The sequence below is a fragment of the Neophocaena asiaeorientalis genome, unplaced genomic scaffold, assembly GCF_003031525.2.
Source record: "Neophocaena asiaeorientalis asiaeorientalis breed wild unplaced genomic scaffold, Neophocaena_asiaeorientalis_V1.1 scaffold40, whole genome shotgun sequence".
NCBI lineage: Eukaryota > Metazoa > Chordata > Mammalia > Artiodactyla > Phocoenidae > Neophocaena > Neophocaena asiaeorientalis.
The window spans coordinates 11,968,876-11,987,444 of NW_020185335.1; the positions used below are offsets into that span (position 1 = coordinate 11,968,876).

Below are 18,569 nucleotides of genomic sequence, written 5' to 3' on the forward strand. Positions count from 1 at the left end.
TTGTAATTTCAGCGTTCTGCTGGTCACAACCTTTCTGATTCATAACCGGCGGATCAGCCCCTGTGTCACAGAGACCTCGTAAATAGCTAAGTCGTTAACCTCTCAGATGAGTTTTGTTTCCTGGCAGGAAATATTGGCAAAAGAAGAGTTATCCTTGAAGAGTTTGTACGTTGATGATGTTTTGTTTTGGTTAAGGATTCTGGGAGGCCAGAGCTGCCTTTCTGTGTGGAGAGCTGCCATTTCCCCGCCAGAGTTGGCGCCTTCTGTGGATGCAGCAAGATCCCGTCACTCACGGGAACTTTAGAACCTTCTCTTCCGCTGACCCATCTCTGTCCTGGTCAGCAAGACTGACTCAGCGGCCCGAGCCCCGACCCGTCCCCTAGGGCTTGCCAAGAGGTGGAAGTAGGAATTTCCCTGACTGCTCATTATTATTTTTTTTTTTTGCGGTACGCGGGCCTCTCACTGCCGTGGCCTCTCCCATCGCGGAGCACAGCCTTCGGACGCACAGGCCCAGCGACCACGGCTCACGGGCACGGCCGCTCTGCGGCACGTGGGATCCTCCTGGACCGGGACGCGAACCCGCGTCCCCTGCATCGGCAGGCGGACTCCCAACCACTGCGCCACCAGGGAAGCCCCCTCCTCATTATTTTGATCAATCTCAGAAACAGGCCGCAAGTGGGGCTACCCTGGGACCCCATCCACGCACCAGAAGCACTTGATCCCCATCATTTGCGCCTGCGCCTGCACAGAGGCAGGAAGTGGACTTGCTTGCTGTTCTCAGTTAATAGGAAAGCAGCACCGTGCCTCCAGCTGCCCTCAGTCCATACTGAGGACAGACCAGGCGGCTCCAGGTGCGAACTGTTTGACAGGCACGTGTCTCCTCCACGTTCACCGGATGCCCAGCTCTTGCAGGTACCTGGCAGGTCGTCGTACACTTGATGGTGCCTTAGAGGGTGGGGAAGCCCTCCCCCATCTGCTGTCCAAGATCCCTGGCAACAGGTGTTCCTTTGCGCCCTCTGTTCCTCCCCGCCTCCCTTCTCTCCTTGTTTTTTTCTTTCTCTTCCCTCCCTCACATTTCTTTCATTTGCCTGTTTTGCACATTTCCCCCTAAGGTAATACATGCTCACTGGAAACGTGTTTGTTAGTCATTGATCAGTAAGGAAAAAAATCCCAAACCTCTGTAATCTCAACATTCATATGTGTGAATATTTCTTTTTGGCCTTTTTATATTCACACACTCACAACTCCCAACCACTGCGCCACCAGGGAAGCCCCCTCCTCATTATTTTGATCAATCTCAGAAACAGGCCGCAAGTGGGGCTACCCTGGGACCCCATCCACGCACCAGAAGCACTTGATCCCCATCATTTGCGCCTGCGCCTGCACAGAGGCAGGAAGTGGACTTGCTTGCTGTTCTCAGTTAATAGGAAAGCAGCACCGTGCCTCCAGCTGCCCTCAGTCCATACTGAGGACAGACCAGGCGGCTCCAGGTGCGAACTGTTTGACAGGCACGTGTCTCCTCCACGTTCACCGGATGCCCAGCTCTTGCAGGTACCTGGCAGGTCGTCGTACACTTGATGGTGCCTTAGAGGGTGGGGAAGCCCTCCCCCATCTGCTGTCCAAGATCCCTGGCAACAGGTGTTCCTTTGCGCCCTCTGTTCCTCCCCGCCTCCCTTCTCTCCTTGTTTTTTTCTTTCTCTTCCCTCCCTCACATTTCTTTCATTTGCCTGTTTTGCACATTTCCCCCTAAGGTAATACATGCTCACTGGAAACGTGTTTGTTAGTCATTGATCAGTAAGGAAAAAAATCCCAAACCTCTGTAATCTCAACATTCATATGTGTGAATATTTCTTTTTGGCCTTTTTATATTCACACACTCACACACACACTCTCACACACACACACATGTATGTATATATATGTTTTTAGGCTTGTACCCTTATATGATGCTCTTTTTCTCTGTTTTTGCTTAGTATGTTTTAGAAGCATTCCCTCTTGTCATGGAAAACACCATTATTGTTATTTTTTTTGGCGGTACGCGGGCCTCTCACTGTTGTGGCCTCTCCCATTGCGGAGCACAGGCTCCCGACGCGCAGGCTCAGCGGCCATGGCTCACGGGCCCAGCCGCTCCGCGGCATGTGGGATCTTCCCGGACCGGGGCACGAACCCGTGTCCCCTGCATCGGCAGGCGGACTCTCAACCACTGCGCCACCAGGGAAGCCCAACACCATTATTTTTAATGGTCATTCTAGGGATTTCAATAGGCATCTTTAACTGATCACAACCTACGTAGTGTTCATATTGAATTACTCCAGGAGAATACAGGACCCTTGCGACAGTATAGTTTCATGTACCCCTCCCCCATACTAAATGCTACTGTAGCCACATATATCATCTCTATACACATTGTAAACCAACAACTCATTGTCATCCCATTTATCAACTTGTTCTTTTATGGATTGTGCTTTTGATATTGTATCTAAGAAATCACCTCCTAGCCCAAGGTCTCAGAGAGTTTCTCCTGTGTTTTCTTCTAGAAGTTTTATGATTTTAGGTTTTACATGTAGGTCTCTGATTTGATTGAGTTCATTTCTGTATATGGTACAAGGTATAGATCAAAGTTAATTTTCTGCATTTAGATATTTAATTCTTCCAGCACCTTTCGTTGAAGGTACTCGAAATCCTTTCCTCATCAAATTTGCCTTTGCACTTTCCCAGACAAAAAATTGACCATATGTGTGTGGGTCTTGCTTTCTGTTTTATGTTAACAATCTTGAATAGGAATGTAAACCTTCTAACTTTTTTCTTTTTTCAAATTTGTTCTGAGTATTTTATATTCTTTGTGTTTCCATGTGTGTTTTAGGATCTGCTCGTTAATTTCTACCCAAAATAACTTGCTGTGATTATTATTTTTTGTTGTTATATAAGTATTAGGTATACAGCATTATAGTTCAACATCTGTATATACTACAGAGTCGTCACCACCATGAGTCTAGTTACCACCCATCACCATACACTGGACCCCCTTCACCCATTCTACCCACCCTCCAGCCCCTTTCCTCTCTGGTAACCACTAATCTGTTCTCTGTATCTATGAGTTTTTTTTTTTTAATTGAAGTATAGTTGATTTATAATGTGTTAATTTTAAGTGTACAGTCTGTGAGTTTTTGTTGGTTTTGCTTTGTTTTTTAGATTCCACATATGAGTGAAATCATATGGTATTCGTTTTTCTCTGACTTACTTCACTTAGCATAATACCCTCTAAATCCATCCATGTTGTTGCAAATGTCAGGATTTCATTCTTTTTTATGGCTGAGTAATATTCCATTGTATATATACACAGCATCTTTATCCATTCATCCATCAGTGGACATTTAGGTTGTTTCCATACCTTAGGCTATGGTAAATAATGCTGCAATGAACGTAAGGGTACAGGTGTCTTTTTTTTAACCTTTTCTTTTGTTAAAAAATTTTTAAAATTTATTTTTGGCTGTGTTGGGTCTTCGTTGCTGCATGCGGGCTTTCTCTAGTTGCGGTGAGTGGGGGCTACTCTTTGTTGCGGTGCATGTCTCATTGCAGTGGCTTCTCTTGTTGTGGAGCACGGGCTCTAGGTGCGCAGGCTTCAGTAGTTGTGGTGCATGGGCTCAGTAGTTGTGGCATGCGGTCTCAGTAGTTGTGGCTTGTGGGCTCTAGAGTGCAGGCTCAGTAGTTGTGGTGCATGGGCTTAGTTGCTCTGCGGCGTGTGGGATCTTCCCGGACCAGGGCTTGAACCTGTGTCCCCTGCATTGGCAGGCGGATTCTTAACCACTGCGCCACCAGGAAAGTCCCCAGCACCTTGCTTTTTTTATACAGTCTGACAACCTCTGCCTTTTAATTGGCATGTTGAGATCAGTTATGTTTAAAGTAAATAACATCGTTGGGTTAAAACCTGCCATCTTGCTCTTTGCTTTCCATTTGTCTTATCTTTTGTTACTTTTTTATCATTTTTTCTTCTCTTCTTTTAGATCAATTGCATAGCTTGTCTGGTTCTAATTTACCTCTTTTGTTTACTTGTAGATATTTAGAAAGTTGAAGTTTCATTAGGGATGCACAGAAAGTAGCCATTTTCCCTAAAATAATGAGACCAGTCATGAGACAATTAATTGGTTAAGGAAAAGGTCAGTGATAATAAAAATGCATATTTGGGTTTGCCTCTGGTTACCAGTAGGAAACAGAGTAAACCTACCCCAGAAGCCAAGTGCCTTTTATTCCCCAAGCTCACAGGTGTGGTGTCTATGGTTTGAGTTGTCAAAGGAGCAAGATGGAGAGTTCTGGAAATTTGGGAGAAGTGAGGTGATGGCTAAAAGCCCAGCCCGCAGCAATGACGAGCTCACCTCGGCTCCCCTTTTCCCTGTGGTTTCCTCCCTTCCCTTGTGCTAAGCGTCTCTCTGCGGAGCTGCGTGTTCCATGCTCCAAAATGTCCCTGGCCACAGCATACCTCTGACTAGTGTTTTCCAGTAATTGCGAAGTCCAGCAATTACTCTTGGGTTGGCTGGCGTGTCTCTCCAGTGCATCGGTTTTAGGGCATATTTTGGTGACGGGCGTGAGTGACAGCGCACCAGGCACCACACTCAGAACTTTGTCTACATCAGTTCATCTGCTCCTTCCAGCAGTACTGGGAGGTCCCCGCTGTCATTAGCCCCACTTTGTGGGTGATGAAACTGAGGCTCCAGCCCTTCCAGCAGAGGCTGGAATTCATGTCTGGGCTGTCCACCCATCAGAACCCATGCTCTGAAGCCCGGAGCTGTCCCCGAGAGGGCCCGTTGTGCTCGGATCTCCCATTTTTGTCTATTCTCCCCCACGGGTGAGATGAACAAGAAAATGTTTAACAGGGCCTTCTGAAACATCTTCCCCTTAGGAATCAGCCCTGTGCTGGTGCTGAGCAGACAGAGGGAACGAGACATGGTCTTTGTCGTAGAGATGCTGTTGCTGGCGTCACCTGGCTTCCACAACTGCAGGTAGCTGGGGATGGGGGTGGGGATCACCTGATCTGTGCCAGGTTCCGCTGGGCTTGCCTCCAGGCGGCAGGTTGGATCCCGTTCCAGCTCCCACATCTTTGTTCTGTGCCCAGTCCCCCAAGTGTGGCCTGTTCTCCTTGTGGCCATCATAGAAGCCCTTTGAACAAAGAAAGTGGTCAAACATGGCTAAGTTCAAAGCCAGGAGATGGGGCGTAATCTCTGCCCACCAGCCACGCAAGCCCCCAGGCCATGGGGCCGCAGAACAGTCTTCCAGCCTCGTGACGAATCAGTAATTCAGTTGATTCCATTTACTTCATCCGTTTTGACAGGTGAGTAAAGTAAATTGCATGATAAATGCAAGAAAAGAGGAAGCACAAGGTGCCGCTGAGGAGGACAGTGGCCTAAGCACCGGTGACCTGCCAGCCGTCTGTCTTCACCGAGGAGGTAGCATTTGCGCTGGGTCGTGCGAGGCGGGAGCTCCCCAGGCGGAGGGGGTAGAGCATGTACCAAGGCCCAGGGGCACAGAAGGGCCCTGTGGGCTCAGCGGCAGGAGGCGGAGGCATGGGCGGCTGTGTGTGAGGGGAGGCGCGGGGAAGAGGGCGCAGGGCGGGAGGGGACCCCGGAAGGCAGCCAGGGACGAAGCTGGAGTGTCTTGGTCAGGCCTGAACGTTCAGATGACAGTTCTGGCCACAAAGTGGGGAAGAGAGGAGGCACAGCAATAATGACTATCGTTTACAGGTTTCTAAAGAAGTGCTGGGCACTTTGCGTTTAAACCTCACAACAACCTCATGACATCTGTATTATTATTATTGGGGGGGGTGTTAGCTTTTAATTTTTTATTTTTTGGCCGCTCTGCTCGGCGTGTGGGATCTTACTTCCCCGACCAGGGATGGAACTTGTGCCCCCTGCATTGGAAGTGCAGAGTCTTAACCACTGGACTGCCAGGGAAGTCCCCTGTATTATTTTTTTTAGCATACAAATCAATGCGTTTTAACTTATTGTAAAGTCTTTCCTCACTGGCCAGGCTTGACGAGCCGGAGGCTTGAATGTGCTCACCTCTAGGGGAAGGGAAGGGTCATCTCTTAATGCACTGTGTGATCCCATTTACAGGACCTGCTGGAACAGGCAAAGCTGGGGGAGGTGGGAGGGGGGTGGGAGGTGAGGGAGGGCCCAGGGCTGACTGGGGAGGGGCATGAGGTGGTGGAAACCTTCTACCTGTGATTGTGGTTGTGCGGTATAGACGTTTGTTGGAACTGGTTGAACTCTATTTGAAGTCGACCTCTTATAGGTTTGATTTTAAAACGCCTCTGCGTCCCCCTGCTGGTGGGTTTGGGTCAGTGTGGGCGCCGCTAGTCAGTGGAGGGGGATCATATGAGAACACGCAGATGCCCCTTCCTCTTTCGTGTTTCGGGGTACCTGGCCTTTCCCCTTCTCAGCTGAGGCTTCTGTCTGCCTCTGGGGGAACAGGGATGCTTCAGGAGCTCAGCATGAAAGAGGAGTCGGAGTCTAGCTTTTAGAGTTCTTACTGAGATCAGAGGCCTGAAAATGGACACCGGTAAAGACAAAGGTTTTCTAAATCCCTTTAGCGCCCACTTATGCGTCAAGAGCCAGGCCTGTTATCACCAAAAATTCTACAAATAACAAATGCTGGTGAGGGTGTGGAGAAAAAGGAACCCTCCTACACTGTTTGTGGGAATTTAAGTTGGTGCAACCACTGTGGAGAACAGTATGGAGGTTCCTTAAAAAACTGAAAATAGAACTGCCATGTGATCCAGCAATCCCACTCTTGGGCATATATCCAGAAAAGGTGAAAACTCTAATTCAAAAAGATACATGCGGGCTTCCCTGGCGGCTCAGTGGTTAAGAATCCGCCTGCCAATGCAGGGGATGTGGGTTCGAGCCCTGGTCTGGGAAGATCCCATATGTCGCAGAGCAACTAAGCCCGTGCGCCACAACTCCTGAGCCTGCATGCCACAACTCCTGAAGCCCGTGCGCCTAGAGCCCCTGCTGTGCAACAAGAGAAGCCACCACAATGAGAAGCCCGCGGACCGCAACGAAGAGTAGCCCCCACTCACCACAACTAGAAAAAGCTTGTGTGCAGCAGCAAAGACCCAACACAACCAAAAATAAATTAAAAAAAAAAAAAGATACATGCACCCCAGTGTTCATAGCAGCACTATTTACAGTAGCCAAGACATGGAAGCAACTTCAGTGTCCGTCGACAGATGAATAGATAAAGGAGATGTGGTACGTATATACAATGGAATACTACTCAGCCATAAAAAAGAATGAAATCATGCCATTTGCTGCAACATGGATGGATCTAGAGATTATCATACAAAGTGAAGTAAGCCAGACAAAGACAAATAGCATATGATATCACTTATATGTGGCATCTAATAAACGTGATACAAATGAACTTATTTACAAAACAGAAACAGACTCACAGGCATAGAAAACAAACTTATGGTTACCAAAGGGGAAAGGGTAGGGGGGGAGGGATAAATTAGGAGCTTAGGGTTAGCAAAGACACGCTACTATATATAAAATAAACAAGAAGGACCTACTGTATAGCACAGGGAACTATACTCAATATTTTTTAATAACCTATAATCAAAAAGAATCTGAAAAACAGTATATATATAACTGAATCACTTTGCTGTACACCTGAAACTAACACAACATTGTAAATCAACTGTACTGCAATTAAAAAAAAAAACGCATTGAATTTGGCCTCCAAGCTGATTAGCAGCCATAGGGGAGTAAAATTCAGGGCTTCGTGAAAGGGGCATCCTTGCAACACACGAAGGTGGGAAATCCTTCGTTCCCAGCTCCAGCCGGGTGAGGGGGGAATGAGAAAGAAACGGGGGTGGCGAAGTGCCCTGGGATGTCCCCCTGGGTGCCCCCTCCGCCAGAGCTGAGGGAGGGAGGGAGATTAAGGGGGAGGCTGAAAGCAGAAGGACTTAGAGCCACCCCCAGTGCGACGTGGAGGGGAGACCACCGTGCACCGGGCGAGCTCCAACATGGGGCAGCGCCGTGGGCCCAGGCTGCTGCAGTGACCTGGCTAGGAGGGAGTGGCCGGAGCTGAGCCCAAGCTTGCTGGAGTGTGTTGAAGGTGCCTGCTAAAAAGCTGTGTCCACGCACCAACCCCCAGAATGGCGAGTGTGACCTTGTTTGGAGAAAGAGTCTGCAGATGTGATCAAGTGGTCTCTTGTAGCAGATCTCAAGGTGAGATCATCCTGGATCACCCAGGTGGGCCCTCACTGCAACGACCAGTGTCCCTCTGAGAAGAGGAGAGGCTGTGTGAGGACGGAGGCAGAGGTTGGGGTGATGCAGCCACAGGAACGAACGCCTGAGCCCCCAGAAGCTGGAAAGGGCAGGAAGGATTTTGCCCACACTTTGATTTTAGACTTCTGGTCTCCAGAACTGCAAGAAAATGGATTCCTGTTGTCTTAAGCCCCCCTGTCTGTGGTCATTTGTTCTGGCAGCCCCAGGACACTAATCTTGGCTCCTGTGTCTCGTAAAAGGATCTGGGGGTTGGGTGGGTTCCCCTCCCCTCCCCTGAGAAAACCACAAAGACCCTAAACTTTCCTCCCACCCCAGGAGGCATCACAGGAAGGAGAGAGTCAAGGAAGAAGCAGCCGTGAGAGGCTCTGGGTGGCGCATCTCAGATTAGTGACCTGAGACTTTTCGAATGAGCAGAGATGCTCTCAAGTGAGAGAAACTGAGATACTGCTTATTGTCAAGTCCGAGTACCACTTCCCACATCACCTCCAACCACCCCGTTTTAGAAAATAGAGACATACCTCTGAGCCCATGTGTGAGCGTAGCTGTCTGTCCCACAGGGATGAGAAGTGCACGGAGGAGCAGGACAGCGAGGGGAGATGCTGAGGATGCCTGGAGTCTCTGCCCGCGGTCTCAGCCACGGTTACGTCCAGTCTGGTCCGAGCTTCTGCGGGCGTCCTGGGGCTCCCCCAGTGGTGGAGGGTGGCTGCTGCCCACGGGGATGAAGGCTGAGCCTGGCCCCTGTCCGACTTTTGCATCTGGAAAGTGTTACTTGATTGCTTGAAAAATAACCAGGCGAACCCGGGTCATTTCCGGTGAAGAGGCTCTAAAGCGGCACCTCTGGAGCCAGCTGACTCAGGGCTGAGCCGAGTGCTGTGTTGTGCGAGCCGCGCTGCCTGGAAGCCGTTCCCTGCGTTGCAGCTGACTCACAGTTGTTTCCCCTTTGAGGGGCAGCACGGGAGCCTGTGGCCCAGCTTCATGACTGCCCGGATGCCCTTTTGCAGTCACAGCGAATCATGGATCAGTGTTAGTGTCCTCTGGCTGCTGTAATAAGTGAACCAAACCTTAGAGACTTAAAACAGCATATAAATCAACATAAATCTATGGTCTTGCAGGCCTGCAGGTCAGAAGACCAAAATGGGTCTCACTGGACTACAGTCAGGGTGTAGCAGGGCTGGTTCCCTCTGGAGGTTCCAGGAGAGAATCTCTTTCCTGGCCTCTTCCTGCTTCTAGAGGCGCCTGAATCCCTTGGCTCGTGGCCCCTCCTCCAGCCTCAGAGTGCACCCCTCCAGCCTCTGCTTCTGCATCACACCTCCTCCTCCTCCGACTCTGACCCCCACCTCCCTTTTCTTTTTTTTTCCTGTTGAATTTTTCTATTTCTGTTCGGTAACAATACCATAAAAATAATACCTTGAGATTTTTATATAATTTCTTTCTTCCGTGAACACATTTATCCTCACAACATCCCTGTGAGGTAGGGAGAAATCAGGTAGTCTTTTTGCTAATTTCAGGAAGGGAAACTGACTCACACAGAGGTTAAATCACTTGCCTGGGACACAACACCAGCAGAGTAAAGTCGGGCAAGTGGGAATGCCAGGGTGAATCACTGCTGAACTTAGGAACCAAAACATTTTCAGATGTGGGAACATTTGGCATAGATTCCAGAAAACTAGAAATGAACTACTTCCCAGTGTTAAAGATTAGAATATTCGTTTTTCTTTTAAAAGTGATATTAGAGGATTACTTCCTGAGTTTTCCATTCTTACACTGAGAAACAATAATAAGTACTAATAAGGAAAAGGAGCTATGACTTCACCATTAGCGTAATGAAAATAAGATTCACCTATAAATTTTTTTTTTTTTTTTGCGGTACGTGGGCCTCTCACTGCTGTGGCCTCTCCCGTTGCGGAGCACAGGCTCCGGACGCGCAGGCTCAGCGGCCATGGCTCACGGGCCCAGCCGCTCCGCGGCATGTGGGATCTTCCCGGACCGGGGCACGAACCCTTGTCCCCTGCATCGGCAGGTGGACTCCCAACCACTGCGCCACCAGGGAAGCCCACCTATAAATAATTTGAAGTGACTGTTAAAAATAATAACAGAAGTCCTAGAAAACTGAACTAGCATCAAGGAACCTAATCGTACTGTGAAGTGAAAAAAAGCAAACAGACAAAAAAATAAACAGATAAAAACTTACGGAAGATCTTCACTATCTGAAAAAGGAAGAGAAAAGATGGGTGGATGGTAGGGGCAGAGTATCTCTGACAGACTAATTTGTCACATAGTGACACAAATTTTCTTTAATTGGAGACCAGACATGTTTTGCTCTGCCAGGGCTGCTGCTAAAAAGGCCATAGGTTGCAACAGAGAGACCTCAAATGCTGTCTTCCCTAGATGCCCAGTGAGGTTTCCAGTGTTCCCAGCCCCTGTCAGCCTGGTTGCCACGTTCTGTTAAAAGTTTGAATCCCCTTGGAAATTCCCATGATTGTTTGGACCAGACTCCATGGTAGATGTACCTTGTGCATTTGGCATCATTCCTGGTGGTGGCTGTACCATGCTTTGCTGTCCTGAAGCTACTCTTTGGGCAAATCCAAGCTTGAGCCAGTGCAGCCCAGTCAGTCCGGCTGGGATCCTCCTGGTGCTGGAGTGACTGCATCCATTGTTGCTGATGCAAGGGCCATTGCTGCCAAGGCTGTCCTCCTTGGATCCACATCCTGACTTTTAAGGTATATCTGACTTTCTCAGAGGTTCACCTTCTGTTTAGAATTTAGCTTGATTCACAACTACAGCTTGGAGGCCTGGCAGCAAGATTACTTATGCTCCACTCTGGTTCCGGAACACCGTGTCGCCACTGTTCCTATAATACCCCGCCTCCCTCTTGTAAGGACGCTTGTGATCACGCTGGACCCACAGGATAATTCAGGATAATGTCCTCATTTCCAGATCCTTAATCACATTAACAAAGTCCCTTTTACAATGTGTAGTGGGTTGACTAGCGTTCCCCCAAATTTCATCTCCACCCAGCCCGTAGAGTGTGATCTTATTTGGAAATAGGGTCTTTGCACATGTAATCAGTTGGAACCCACTGGAATAGGGTGGGTCCTCATCCAGTCACCGGTGTCTTCGTAAAAAGAGGGAAATTTGGACACAGAGGCACAGGGAAGATGGCCATGTGACCATGGAGTCAGATTGGAGGGACGCAGAGCCTAGGAACCCCAACTTGTGACCAGCGGAAGCTACCAGAGGCGTGGAACCCATCCTCTCCCAGAGCCTCGGAGGGAGCAAGGCCCTGCTGACACCTGGATTTTGGACTTCCGGCCTCCAGAACCGTGAGAGCATAAGTTTCTGTTGTTTTAAGCCTTCCCATTTGGGGTCCTTTATAGTAGCCCTAAGAGGCTAACGCATCATATAAATCACATTGACGGGCTTCAGGAATCAGGATGTGCACATCTTGGGGGGCCATTATTCAGCCTGTTACAGAGCCTTGGAGTTGCGGAGAAACCTCCATGCTGGGGAGGAGCTGAGTTGCTGGAGACTGCAGTTAACCCAGGTATGAAGTCTAGGTTTGCTACCATGGGCTTTAGCGCAAGTGACGCCATTTCGGGCCTGCGGTTTTTTTTTTTTTTTTGCGGTACGCGGGCCTCACCTCTGTGGCCTCTCCTGTTGCGGAGTGCAGGCTCAGCGGCCATGGCTCATGGGCCCAGCCGCTCCACGGCATGTGGGATCCTCCTGGACTGGGGCACGAACCCGTGTCCCCTGCATCAGCAGGCGGACTCTCAACCACTGCGCCACCAGGGAAGCCCTGTGGTTTTCTTTTCAAAAGACTTCAACATGCAGATTTGGGGGGCAGGGTACACAGTTCAGCCTATAAGAGAAATACAAAATATTCCCTGGGATTCTTCCCTGGGAAAGTTGGCTGTTTGGAGGGGGAATGTATGGCTTTCAGAACATTCTATCCTTGACCAGGCTACATGGCGTGGTCTGTTTTGGTCAGCCTTTGCCATGTAACAAAGCATCCCGAATCATAGGGGCTTCACACAATGCAGTATTATCCTCAGGTTCTGTGGGGTGGTCCTGTGGTGTCACTGCAGGGAACTGACAGCTTGGCCAGGGCTGAGGGTCCAAGGCCACTCGCTCATGTGCCTGGCGGTTGGAGCTGGCTCTCAGCTCAGGTACTGGCGTCCCCAGCCCCCCGTACTCCCCATCGTCTCATCCTCCAGTGGGTTAGACTGGGCTTCTTTATAGCACAGTTGTGTCTGGGTCTGAGGGAGTGACAGCAGAAGCTGCAGACCCTGTGGGTCCCAAGCTTGGAGCAGGTGCCCCATCACTTCCACCGTAATCTATTGTTCAAAGTAAAGCACACAGCCAAGCCAGGTGTAAGGGCTGAAGAATAGACTCCACCTGGTAAGGAGCTGAGGGGCAGAGCCACAGCGGGGCGAGGACACGGGGAGGCGGGGGTCACTGGGAGCCGTCATGCTAACGATTGGCCACGTGGTCATGACTCTCCTGGGGAGACGATTCCAGGTTTGGCTCGGGTCGACAGCAAGCCCCAGTGAGCGACAGACCCAGGTCATTCGGCTGCTGATTGGGAACACGTGTGCACAGGGAGAGGCCCTTCTCACAAGTGTTCCTGGGTCGGAGACCCGCGAGGACTCGCGATCTGCATGAATCCACTGACTCACCCCGCCACAGCCTGCCAGGGACTCCAGAAGCCTGTCTTCCATTAGGGCCAGTATTTAATAGGAACACAGAGGCCGCCCCATCATTTGGAAATAAGAACCTCAATTTATCTTGGTTTAGACAAGAAGGAAGACAGAGCCCTGTCGCGTTCTATTCAGTAGATCACGGGGTATTAATGACTTCGGTTGTTGCCATTGCCGAGTGCTTTCTTGGGAGTCAGAGATGATTCTGTTACAGTCAGCAAACATTTGATGACCGCTTTCTGTGTGCCCGGCCCTGTGCTGTAAAAGCAAGGAGCGGATTGACCCTTCCTGTCCCTGTTACCTATCGCTGCTGTACAAGAAACCACCGCCAAACTTACCACCTCAGGACAGCACCAGTCATCGGTTTTGCTCGTGCATCAGCTGCGTCTGGAGGACCTGCACTTGCAACTGCACGTTGGTGCTGGCTGCCGGCTCTCCTCCCCGGGGCAGCTTGGGCTTCCTCACGGCATGGCGGTGGGCTTCCAAGTACAAGCGTCCCATGAGGAAGAAGTGGAAGCTACCAGGTTCTTAAGGCCTAGTACAGCGTTACTTCTGCCATATTCTTGGTCACACAGTTCAGAATCAAGGTAATAGTGTCCTTGCAAAACTCATGTCCACTGGAACCTCAGAATGGGGCTCGTTCGGAAAAAGGGCCTTTGCAGGTGTAATACCATGAGGTCATACTGAACTAGTGTGGCCCTAATGCACTGTGACTAGTGTCCTTATATGGAGAGGAGGGGACACGGCAGATCAGAAGCTGGAAGAGGAGAGCAAGGATCGTCCCCTCCAGGTTCCAGAGGGAGCCTGGCCCTGCCGACGCCTTGATTTCACACTCTGGCCTCGGATAGTGTGAGAGAACAAACTTCTGTTGTTTTGAGGCACCCAGTTTGTGGTCATTTGTTCTGGCACACCCGTGACACGGATACGCTCATTTACCCTGCTTTTCAAACTCTGACCACAGATTCCATTTATTTGACAGTTTTCTGGGGTGGGGGAGATTAAGGAGGGTGTCCCATAGGCGATAGTGCTTGGGAGGGACGGTATTTATAGAAACAGGAGTGACAGGACTTCCGTGGTTAAGAATCCAATGCAGGGCTTCCCTGGTGGCACAGTGGCTGAGAGTCTGCCTGCCGATGCAGGGGATGCGGGTTCGTGCCCCGGTCCGGGAGGATCCCACATGCCGCGGAGCGGCTGGGCCCGTGAGCCATGGCCCCTGGGGCTGCGCGTCTGGAGCCTGTGCTCCGCAACGGGGGAGGCCACAACAGTGAGAGGCCTGCGTACTGAAGGGGAAAAAAAAAAAATCCAATGCAGGGGACACGGGTTCAAGCCCTGGCCCGGGAAGATCCTACATGCCGCAGAGCAACTAAGCTCATGTGCCACAACTACTGAGCCTGCGCCCTAGAGCCTGTGAGCCAGAACTATTGAGCCCGCGTGCCACAACTACTGAGCCCGCGCCTCTAGAGCCTGTGCTGCACAGCAAGAGAAGCCACCACAATGAGAAGCCTGCACGCCGCAACGAAGAGTAGCCCCCGCTCGCCGCAAGTAGAGGAAGCCTGCGCGCAGCAACGAAGACCCAACACAGCCATAAATAAATAAATATATTTTAAAAAAAGAAACAGGAGTGTTGATGACTCAGAGGACATGGGTGAGAGGGATGATACTTAGAACTCTCGACAATTAACTCGTTACTACAGCAGCTCTGTAAAGTGGGTCTGTTACTATTCCCATCTCACAGATGGAGAGATCGAGGGACGGGGAAGTCAAAGCACTTGCCCAGGGTCTCAAGCCAAGAGGGACAGAGCTTGGATTCAAGGTCCAGCAGAAGATCTAGAGGCTCAGGGCCCCTCCCTAGCAGGAGGGTGCAGTGCTGTGATTCCCTTCCTGGGGGCTGGAGGAGAGACCAGTTTTCATTCTGTTCATCCGTCACTCCCCCGGCTGGTGTGCAGGGGTCCAGCTCACATAAGGACCCAGCACACACACTGGGGGATGCCGTTTGTGAGAGAACAGGCAGCATCGGGATGCTTGGCTTCCCCCCAGGCTGGCAGAAAGGTTTAGAATCTTACAGAAATGCCACACCCTGGGTGTGAAACCCAGGGCCCAGCCTCCTCTGGAACAGCCTGATCGTCATCCGGGGAGAAAGCAATCACCGTTGTAGCATTTGCCAAAAGAGCTGCATTTCCTGAGGCGTTCCCAGCCACAGTCATCGGTGTTCTCTGGCTCTTCTCCTTGGATACTGGAGAGAAGAGAGGGGGGCAGAAATCCTGGTGATGGTGGGAACCCAGGCATGTTTCAGGTTAATGATTTCAAAGCAGTGTGAGCAAAGATTCTCATGAAATTGTGAAATGTAGTCTTCCCGTTTTCATAAAGATATAATCATACTTCCATTTTGTTGTTTGCCTCCAAGAATGAAGAGGTTCCAGACGGATGATTCAAAAGAGAGAAAACAAGGACTTCCCTGGAGATCCAGTGGTTAAGATTCTGCACTTCCACTGCAGGGGCCGCAGGTTCAATCCCTGGTCTGGGAACTAAGATCCTGCATGCTGCGCAGTGCGGCCCAAAAAAAACCAAAAAAACCCCCAAAAACCCAAACAAACAAACAAAAAAACAGAAGACAAAGAAACAATAACATCAGAAAACAGACTCCCTTGTTCTGACGTTAGATTTATTATCACTTTTAAACTAAAGACGTTATCAGGATTGGCTACTAGGGAGGAACAAAAACCCCACCCCTCCTCCCCACCTAACTAAGGATAGAAGTTTATTTCTCTTTTATATAAAAGAAGTCCGATGTAGGTAGTAGAACTGATATAGAGACCTATATCAGTCGTGGACCCAAGTGCCACCATTTATGGCTTCTGTTCCCAAGGTACCTCATGGCCCAAAGTGGCTGCTGCACCCCAGCCATCATACCCATGTTCTAGGCAGGAAGGAAGAAGGAGAACCGCGAAGGGCAAACCTCCCCCTCCCTTTGGGGAGACTTCCTTGAAGCCACACAAGACTATCCCACTCACTCCTCCTTGACTTAGATGAAGTTCTACAGAAAGGAGAAGGCGCAAGCCTGGCTGAGAAGTATCATTTTTTAGCTGAGTGGCAGTGCACTCGATTAGAAATCAAGAATCTTCTTATTTTTAAGGAAGAAAAGAGATGAGCTATCTGGAGGCAACTTGAGCATTCTGTGTCACTGCTGGGGAATTTTGTGGTGAAAGGGATCTAGCACTGAGATGGAGCATTGGGAAGCTGGCATTATTGTCCCAGGATGGCCACAAACTGTGTCACCCTGGGTGTTGATGATTTGGCAACCTTATCACTTTTCATAAGCTTTTCCTTGGTTGAGGAGGAAGGATTCATGAGTGTTCCAGGATAATTGTTTGTACTTCAAAACCATTAAAGCGTTTCCATCCCAAATCCTGTAAAGAAAAGCTCCCTGAATGTTCCAGTACTTTCTAACCAAAGAATTCAATAGGTTACTCCCTTATGACCACCTCCTTGCTTCAACAGGTATCCCTTGCTAGCTGGAAGCTCACAGTTGGAACTCGGGACCTGAATAGATTCAGAAAGAGAGGGAGGGAGGGAGGGAGGGAAAGAAAGACAGAGAGGGAGCCCCCCATTGGACCTATTAGTGATCAATTACCACATCACAGATTTGTTAAAAGCCCAGGTTTTGGGGTCCACTGGGTTCACAGCCTTTGTATCTCTTGTTGTGAGATCCTGGGCCACCTATTTATGCGTGTGAACCTCAGATCCCACCTCACAGTACCGGCATGAGGATGGGAGACAGGATTCATGTAAAGCACTCAGTAGATGATGAGCTGGGGTTCCTAGTTCCCTCTTGTGGGCTCGGGGTTCACCCAGCACCCAGGTGCCCAGAGAGAAAGGGAGCTGTATGGGGGGCTGTGACTGACTGTCCTCTGTGGTGCCAGGAGCTCCCCCCAAGACATCCATTCCAGTTCCCCTGGCCCCGGGCCATCCTCCCCATGGCTACCTCGTGATCTTCCCCAGATGGAAGTCTGCCTTTTGGGGGCTCCTAATTCTCTCCCCGCAGGTTCACATCTGCATTGCTTAGCAGGCTCGCTCAGGCTCCCACCCCCAGCCTCGCCTCCCCAATATGTCCCTGTGTTCCCTGTTCATCCTTCCAGACCCATCTGTCTGGGCCAGCTCTCTGCCAAGCCCCCCTGCATTGGATCCTCCCCCACTCGGATCAACAGCTCTGGCTGCCCTGGCCACTGGGTGAACACGTGCGCCAGGTCCTGTCCCCCGGCCACAGGCTTGTGATGATGGCTGGGTGTATTAGTTTGGGTTCCCCCCAAACAGCCTGTGAGACAGGATGTGAGTGCAAGTAGTTTATTGGGGAGATGATCCCAGGAAATACCAGGAGGAGGGGGAAAAGAGAAAGAGCGAATGAAGAGTGGGCATCACGTCAGCTATCACTGGGGCACCTGGAGCGTAGTCCCTTGGGTTCTCTGGGAGCAGGTGTCATCCCCTGAGCGGCGAGGGAGCTGGGGTACCTATACTCCAGATCGTCTTATTGGTTGAGGGCTTCCCTGGTGGCGCAGTGGTTGAGAGTCTGCCTGCTAATGCAGGGGACACGGGTTAGAGCCCTGGTCTGGGAGGATCCCACATGCCACGGAGCAACCGGGCCCGTGAGCCACAACTACTGAGCCTGCGTGCCTGGAGCCTGTGCTCCGCAACAAGAGAGGCCGCGATAGTGAGAGGCCCGCGCACTGCGATGAAGAGTGGCCCCCGCTTGCCGCAACTAAAGAAAACCCTCGTACAGAAACGAAGACCCAACACGGCAAAAATAAATAAATTAATAAACTCCTACCCCAAACATTAAAAAAAAAAAAATTATTGGTTGATGCTGCTCCAACGGGTGTGATTCCATGCCAATTTTGGCCTGCCATGGGCATCGTGCCCAGCGGCAAAGGAATGTCTGTGCCGGCAGCTGGAAGTCAGGCAGGCAGGCACTGCAGCCGTCAGGGTTCAAGGACCAGGATGGGGCATGACAGCATCTGCCAAAGTGGACATGTGGCCTGAACCGGGCCAATCGTGTCTTTCCCTGGGATTTTACTTCTCAATTTGTAGCCAGGTGGAAGGTGTGACCTGTTGAATCATAGCTGCCACTGGCCACCTTCTCTGCCTCGTGGGGTGACCAGAGGAGCCAGGCAGAGCCCAGAGAGACGGAGGGAGGTCAGGGGAGGGGAGGGGGATGTGACCATCTTCTTTGAGGCCCAGGTATACCTGAAACTGTCTCTCCTCTGGGCCTCCCACTCATAGTAGCCGATACATCACCTCTTTGTCTTCCTCAGTCTGTCCTAGTTACGTTTCCATAACCTGCATCTGGCCCCCCATCACGTCTATCCGTGACGCCTCTGTTCACCCCTCGGTCCAGACACCCGCCCCCTCTGGGCTCCTTGGAAGCCTGTAGATCCCTGTCACTGCCCTCAGCAGAGAGGATGCATTGACTGTCCACTCGGGGTCCCCCCCATCACAAGGCTTGTCTCATGTCTGCCTTATTCATCTCTTTATTCCCAGAATGCCTGGTCCAAAGGAAGTCCTCAGTAAATGTCATCAAATAGAATAAAAAGTG

General features: G+C 50.5%; 1 pseudogene; it reads right to left on the reverse strand.

The window, feature by feature from the left end:
* Positions 1–10,708: 10,708 nt before the first annotated feature.
* Positions 10,709–11,116, reverse strand: LOC112393307 (arginine/serine-rich protein PNISR pseudogene; annotated as a pseudogene).
* Positions 11,117–18,569: the final 7,453 nt, after the last annotated feature.